We start from the raw sequence: 8,424 nt of genomic DNA on the forward strand, positions 1-8,424 counted from the left end.
TAGGCAGAAGGAGAGATCCAGCTGCAGGGCAGGCCTAATGACTGCCTTGGCTGAGGCAGAGTATATTTTCCAAACATGGCCCCACGAACTGTGTCCCATCCCACATGTTCTTACCGTGAGTTCGAAGTTCCTCCAAGGAGAGGTGGGGTCTATAGTCTATATTCTCGAACTTGGGGGGACTTTTAAACTGCTTGACCAGAGTGATGCTGCATGACTCCTAAGGCTAGGTATAAAAGGCAATATGGCTTCTGCCTGGCTTCCTCTCTCACCATATGCATTTTAGGAGCCCTGAGTCAACAAGTAAGAAGTTTGGTTTCCCTGAAGTCTCCATGCTGGAAAGAGCATGTAGAGAAATCATGTAGTAGGTAGAGAGAGAAGTCTGAGGAGGCCAGCAGTCTAGCTGTCTGCAGTTTGAGCATGCCCAGTCCAGGTGCCAGACCCATGAGTGAGTGAGCGAGCTTTTAAATGCGCCCGGCCCCAACCTCCAAGCTACCCCAGAAAACGCTGGGTGGAGTAGAGACGAATAATCGTTTTGTCCCTTCTTCAACATGGAGACCAGCCCAGACTGCAGATTCATGTGCAAAGTAAGTGTTGCCATTGTCTTAAACCATTACACTTTGGGGTGGTTTGTTACACATCATTAGATAACCGGCCCATCAGCTCACCTCTCGGGGACCTTTAGAACTAGGATGGCCATGGGGCACCTGGGGGACTCAGTTGGTTAAGCGTCTGACTCTTGATTTTGGCTCAGGTCATGATCTAATGGTTCCTGAGTTTGAGCCCCCCATTGGGCTCTGCACTGACAGCAACTGAGCCTGCTTGGGATTCTGTCTCCCTCTCTCTCTGCCCCTCCCCTGCTTGCTCTCTCTCTCTCTCAAAATAAATAAAAATAAACTTAAAAAAAAAAAAAGAAGAACTAACATGGCCTTTCAGAGCCATTCCAAGTTGGGCCAAGATGGCAGAGGCTTCATATCCCACACTGATGAGTGACTGGATGTGGCTGCCTGAGAAGCAGCGTGACCTTGGACCAGGAGGGTCTCTCCAGCTGAGGCAATGCTGGAAGGGGTGGACAGCTGAAAGCTGGATACAAACAGCAGCCCCTGTAGCTGGGGCAGAAAGTACTTCCCTGAAGGGGGATCTGGGCAGCACATTGCTATGACTACCACAGCCAAGGAGACATCAAGCCGTCTACACCGTCTAGACCTTGGAAGAGCGTGATGTTGGGAAATTGAGCTACAGCACAGGGTTTCATCCTGTGGTTTCAACCTGCACTGAATCATCTGAACGCAGCGTCTTGCCCTGCCAAATCAGCACTCAGGATGATCTGCGGCCTCCTTCGGGTTACCCTCGTGCCCACTAACACTGAGAATCTCTGGATAAAGATGATTTCAAAGCCCCGGGGGAGTAGATGAGGTTCTCCAGGGAGACTACAGAGGATGAAACGAGAACCCTGAAACACCACCATTTGCGACGAAGTTAGAGGAAGAAGGGCTGCCAAGGAGAAGGGGTAGGAGTGGGGACCACAAGTGGTTTCCAGTAGGAGCAGGCACTGGTAGAAAATGCAGATTCAAGTACAAGAAGGGTGAGAACACTGGAGTGTTTATTGGATTTGGCAATAAGGAGGTTCTTGTTGGCTCTAGCCAGGGAGTCAAGGTGGGTGTTCATCACATGGGGTAACTGTGGTGAGATTTACTTCGAGCAGCTTCCTGGCTGGGAATCCTGGGGAAGAGGAAGGGACTAGGGCTAAGAAGGACTAAATGAGGACTGTCTTGAGATGGACCCTCTGCAAAAAGCAAAAAGAAAAGGGCTGACAACACAGGCAGCACAAAGTAGGATGGGAAAGAGTAAATGAGTTGAGAAGCTAAAGGTAAGGCCATATAACCCATGAGGGAGATGAAGGGCCAGAGAAAGGAGCTAAACCCAGGAAGATGTTTATTGTCAAATATTCTTCAGGGTCTACACAACCCAGCCAAGGCAACTCAAAGGAGACTCTCATTTAAATAGTCACTTCAGGGGCTCCTGGGTGGCTCAGATGGTTGGGCGTCTAACTCTTGATTTTGGCTCAGGTCATGATCCCAGGTCTTGGGATCGAGCCCCACGTTGGGATCCAAACTGAACATGAAACGTGCTTGGGATTCCTTCTCTTTCTCTCTCCCTCTGCCCCTCTTCACCACTCACGCCTTCTAAAATAAAAAAAGATATATAATAAAATAAATAGTTACTGTAGTAGGCAAGAGAGCAAATGTGTTTGGAATCAACAGACTTTGATTGGGTTCCCAGCACACAAAGCAGTATCTCCTCGGAGAGTCACTTAACTTTTTAAAGCACTCATTTCCTTATCTGTAAAATGGAGATCATAATGCCTACCTTGCTAACTTTCCTGCAAGGACTATAGCTCATCCATTCATTCAGAGAGCATTTACTAAGCATTGCCATGGGCCAGACACCCCGCTAGACATGGGCAGTAGAACAGGGAACAGCACAGACCCGCCCGTCCCTTCCTGGAGCTTGTCCTCTAGTGAGAGAGATCAGCATTCAATCGACTCTAACAAACACTGACGTGACTACAGTTGTGGTAAGTGCTACAAGGCAGAAGAAAGACAAAGTCTCTTAGATGCCAAATTGTGCCCGGGACAGAGCAGGTGTGAAGAAGTGGTATCTACAATCATCTTCGCCACTGGGAAGGTATTTAACGGCACCGTGTTCAGAAAAATTCTGAAAAGAGGTATTTTATATTCAGTATCTGCAGCTTCCCTCTCTCTGCTGTTTTCTCCTCCTGGGCCACTGTGGTGTGTCACATTTTGCTTATCAACATTAGTACTTAATTAGCCCCATTAAACACTTCCCGGAAGAACTGAGCCTCCCGGGAGGGAAGAGGGCACTGTTTCTGAGCCTTCAAAGTCACTGAGCCTTTAAAGTCACACGTGACGATGGCAGCCTGTGTCACTCGACATGTAAGCTTACTCTTGAAATTTTTACACACGAAAACAAAGGTTTTTAAAGTGTTCTCTCCTCATGCTTTCATTTGTTAGAAACAGCACAAAGATGCTCTCTTGTGACGGTAATCTGGGTAGCGTATTGGCGCTTCGTGTGGTTTTTTTTAATTTTTGAAGTAATGTTAACATAGAGCTGACTCATCTGGCAGGGAAGTTTGCCAGTGTGAGTCAGGAGTGAGTACGAGAGACATTTTACAACTCATCCGCCAGAAGAGTCGCTGCTAAGAGCCCCCGCTAGGATAGCACGTCGGGACCAAGCATGGGATTTGATACTCGCCACGACTCTGTGACATGCTCACTCTATGTTACAGCTGAGGGAATCGGGACTCAGACGTTTACGGAGTTGTCCAAGGCCTCACAACGGGGACTCGACCCAGGCTGCGTGTCTCCCCAAACCCAGTCCCCCGCCCCAAGCCGTCTCTGGAAGACGAGGAAGCCGGAATGGGGCTTGCGATGCTGGGTGGTCCCCTTGAGGAGGTCAGCGGAGGGGCCCCCGGCTTCCACCGGCTCGGCACACCCTCTCCTACTTCGGCAACTTCCAATCCTCACACATATGTGATTTGGGGTCAGGGACCGTGTGGCCCTGCTCTGAGGGAATACAAGCAGGGCGGCTAAAGTGAGCCTGGGCCTGGGAAAATGCTGACTGGGCTGGGCCCAGAAAGGAACTTGGGCAGGTTAGTACAGCTGCAGTGGCTTTGCCAGAAGTATGTTGTGCAGGTGAGAGAGAGAGAGAGAGAGAGAGTGTGTGTGTGTAGGAATGTGTGTGTGTGTGTGTGTGTGTGTGTGTGTGTGAGAGAGAGAGAGAGAGAGAGAGAGAGAGAGAGAGAGAGAGACTGTGTGTGTGTGAAGAGTCCAACCGAAGGAGTTCAAAGGTGAACGTGCTGTTTAGCTGCCCTGGGTTACTCCGAGGCATACCCACTCCTGATTGACTGCGACACCACATTTTTAATTTTCTTTAAGGGCGAATCTGAAGGAACAGAATCCCAGTGTTACCTGAGCCACTAATCCCTGGGAGTGAAATTCCTACACACCAGCAGGTATTATTTAGAGCCTTTCTCAATTAGCAATCATAACACCTGAAGCTTTGAACCGTTGTTGTATGTTTATCTTTCTCTCCAAGTTCACTCTGTTGGCTCTCAGAGCCAGCCAAGTTCAAATAACCTTCTGTCTGGCAGCCACGGAGACAACACCCCCAGCCCCCACCCCAAAGCAGTGATAACCAGACAGAGGCTGGAGCCGATTTCCGTGATCTCTGTGTGTGTTCTGCCGCCTTTTTAGTTCATTGTGCTTTGAGATGTGCCTGCTGCCATCAAGGATTTGTGGTAGCTTACAACGGTGAAACCACGCACCCAACAAAAACGCCCCGGAAACACAAAAACACTCAGATCAAAACTCAAGCCATGGGAAAAGAAAGATGTTCCAGGGTGTGCGTTCTGACGCTTCGTTTTCGCTTATGGTAAAAGAGACCCCATTGGAAGTGCAACACCAGGTAATGGTTAAGATTGAGTCGTTAGGAGTTACCCCGTCTGGATTTTTTTTTTTTAATTTTTTATTTATTTTTGACAGAGAGAGAGAGACAGAGCATGAGCGGGGGAGGGGCAGAGAGAGAGAGGGAGTCACAGAATCCGAAACAGGCTCCAGGCTCCAAGCTGTCAGCACAGAGCCCGACACGGGGCTCGAACTCACGAACTGTGAGATCATGACCTGAGCCGAAGTCCGATGCTCAGCCGACTGAGCCACCCAGGCGCCCCACCCTGTCTGGATTTTAATTATTGTGCTCTTTGCTTGAATTCTCTAAGCCTTGCTTTCCCCATCACTAAAAATGGGGACAACAATGCTACCTATCTCACGGGATTGAGAACCAAGTAAGATAACGTATAGAAAGCGCTTAACACAGAGCCTGGCCCACGGTAAGCAATCATTTGAGTTGTGCTGCCATTTTTACTGCCATTGTGGAATTTTAATTACCCCCACCTCGCCTCTCTTTCTGGCCGCGTGCACGGATCTAGGTGGGATTTCTCCTTCTTTGGCCCCATGTGAAGACAGGTGTAGTGAATGTATTACTGGAGTCCTGTCATCCAATAGCCCAAAAGTGGATGCTATGGACTGCTCCTGTGCACGACAGCAAGATTATTCAGGCTCACAGTCCCTTGGGATTTCTTTAATTATTTATTTTATTTTATTTATTTATTTTTTTTTTTGCGCTTTGGCCTTGGTTGCAAGCTCTATTGGACACACACGTGGGATCTGCCATCGTCAGCTGTAGGGCTAAGCTGAGTCGAGGTGATGCCATATGCTCAGCAGGTCAGGTTGCATTGACACTATTCCAGGGGTATAGCCCAAGAAGATCCATGGGCCTCTTTCCACGCCAACCTGAGCTCTGTTGCTCTCTGAGAAACACATGCTCGTCAGAGCAACTGATGTCAGAGAACACGGGGAGCCGATTTGATGGACACAGTCTATAGCACAAACACCTCCAGGTGCTCCACCCCAAATACCTAGACACACAGCCATCACGTCCATTACTTTCTAATGGTCCCCAGTGGCCAAGTGAGAGATGATCTATCACTCCTCAAACATAATTACTCAGGAGAATCCCACTGTGCCCTCCCACCTCCCAGCTTCGCCCCAGCTTTGCCTCAGTTCCCCAGCTTCCCGAGGCCAGCGTCATCTGGACAGGCAGGCATGTGGGAGTTACCCCAAGAGCTATCAACCGAATTCTGCCCAGTTATCTGTGTTCCATGTGGATGTCTCCCATTCTCTCTCTCCAGCCAACAAGATGGGTTCAAGGGCTGCAGCGGTTCACTTTTTATCTCTGCGTCCCTGTCCCCATCTCTCATCCTCCAGTCTACTTGGTGCCTGGAACTTAGTATGTGCTCTGTAAATGTTAAATCGGAGTAGGAGTATGAAAGCAAGGAAGCAAAGGAATGCAGTATTTTGCAGAGAAAATGTTAAAGGAGAAGTAAACCCTAGAGACCTTTACATTGAGCCCCGACAGGGAACAGTCAGGGAGACAGAGGCTATGGCTCCCCCTAAGACGTGATGAGCCTCAGCAGCAGGACCAGCGTCCAGGTGTCCCCCCTCTCGCTGTGCTGCCGTGCTGCCTCTTATTTCCTTCCTCAGTCTTCATCTACCGTTCTTCTCAGAGAGACTCCAGGAGTCTGCAGGGCTCTCTGTCAAATCCACCTCTCCCTGAAGTCACTAGTTCATTAACTACAGTATAACTTAGCCTGGCCTCATTACAAAACCAAATCAATAAATATTGATTGAATGTCTACTACGTCGACAGCCAGGTGAGAATGAGGGAAGGCAGGAAGCAAAGAAGAGGGAAGCTGTGTGCAACTTCTCTGTCTTATTAATGATCAGTCTGACACCCCCGTGCACATTTGAAACACAGTCCTGTGAAGGCAGCAGGCATGCTTGTGGGCTTTCGGCTAGGAAAGATAAGGTGGGGAGGTCTCCGCTGCCTCTAGAGAAAGCCCCTTTCCCCCTCAGGCAAGAGGGAGAGGAGAATGTTGTGTAAATAATGAGACCCAAACTACACCCTGTTCATGTACCAGAATTCCAAGAATGATTAAACCTGACTATAGCTCCAGGATAAACAGAAATTTAACATTGCAATTGCTCGTGCACTTTCTCTCCATGTCTGTCTGTCCCTCTCTGTCACACACGTGTGCACACACACAATGTGAACATCTGCTACCTCCTCACTGGTCCATAAGGGAGGCAGTTTAGTTTGATGGAAAGGTAACACTGGGTGCATTTAAAACACTTGACTGCTGGCCCTGCTCAGGCTCGTTCACTGGGATCCTGGCTTCCTCACTGCTCCAGGCCCCTACTTGTCCATTTTTAAAAAGTATAATGCTAATCTCATTATTTATTTGTTTTACAAGGATAGCTTCATAGACGTAACAATCCTTACAAGCCGAACTGCTGTATGCCCCACACAGCTGAAGTATTCTTTGAAAGTTGACTATAGACTTCAAGTGACTGATGGAACAAGTGTCCTTATAAAGAGGAAGCACCAGAGAGCTCACTGACTGTCTCTCTCTCTTCCCCATTTGAGGACACAGTGAAAAGGCAACAGTCTGCAAGAGGGCTCTCACCAAAGCCAAATGGGCTGGCACTTTGACCTTGGACTTCGCAGCTTCCAGAATGGTGAGAAAAGAAATTTCTGTAGTTCTATCTACCCAGTCTATGGTGTTTTCTTATGGGAGCCACAAAACGAATCTCAATAAATTAAAAAGGAGAGAAACAACACAAAGTATGTTCTCTGATCACGATGGAATGAAATTAGAAATCAATAGCAGGAAAAAATTGGGGAAACTCACAAACATGTGGAAATTAAACACTACACTTCTATATAACCAATGGATCAAAGAAGAAATCAAAAGGGAAATCAAAAAAATGCTTTCAGGTGGGGTGCCTGGCTGGCTCCGTTGGAGGAGCGTGCAACTCTTCATCTCGGAGTCGTGAGTTCCAGCCCCACGACAGGTGCAGAGATTACTTAAATAAGTAAAACTTAAAAAAAATAATTTGAGGTGAATGAAAATGAGCACACAACGTATCAAAATGTACAGAACTCAGCTATCGTGGTGCTTAGAGGGAAATTCATAGCTGTGGCTGCTTATATTCAGGAGAAAGATCTCAAACCAATAACCTGATCTTCCATCCTGAGATACTGCAAAAGGAATAAACTAAACCTAAAATGAGCAGAAGGAGGGAAATGGTGATTAAAATGGGAATTTAGGAAGAGCCGACAAGATGGCACAAGATGGAGCAGGAGAAGCGCACCTTCCGCAAGCTCACCTACCCGGGCAGACCTGAACCAGCTGCTGGACACGTCCTACAAGCAGTTGATGCGGTGCCCAAAAGACACGAGGCTCAGCCCAGGTCTGTGGAGGACGCAGCACTCCCTACTGAAGCTCCCGTGCAAGGTCAAGAAAGAGGCTTCCCACATCGGGAAGCTGGAGGTGGTTAAGAAGCACGTTCCATCCTGCCCAAGATGGTGGGCAGCATGGTGGATGTCTACAATGGCAAGATCTTCAGCTAGGTAGAAATCAAGTCCCAGACGATTGGCCACTACACGGATGAGTTCTCCATCACCCACAAGCCTGTGAAGCCTGGCCGACCTGTCGTCGGGGCCACCTACTTCTCAGCTTTATCCCTCTCAAGTAGCCTGTTTCACCAATAAATTTTTTCTATCTTCTTAATTTCATTTATTTTGAGAGAGAGACAGAGAGATCAAGAGGGGGAGGGGCAGAGAGAGTGGGAGAGAGAGAATCCCAAGCAGGCTCTGCACTGTCAGCATGGAGCCCGATGTGGGGCTCCAACTCACAAACCATGAAATCATGACCTGAGCCAAAACCAAGAGTCGGACAATTACCTGACTGAGCCACCTAGGCACCCCACAGGCTGTTCCACCAAT

The 8,424-nt window shown here is 48.3% G+C and overlaps 1 pseudogene; it reads left to right on the forward strand.

Annotated features, from left to right (window-relative positions):
* The first annotated feature begins 7,593 nt into the window (after positions 1–7,593).
* LOC122234859 lies at positions 7,594–8,174 on the forward strand (annotated as a pseudogene).
* Positions 8,175–8,424: the final 250 nt, after the last annotated feature.

The sequence above is a fragment of the Panthera tigris genome, chromosome F2 (genome assembly GCF_018350195.1).
Source record: "Panthera tigris isolate Pti1 chromosome F2, P.tigris_Pti1_mat1.1, whole genome shotgun sequence".
In the NCBI taxonomy this organism is placed as follows: domain Eukaryota; kingdom Metazoa; phylum Chordata; class Mammalia; order Carnivora; family Felidae; genus Panthera; species Panthera tigris.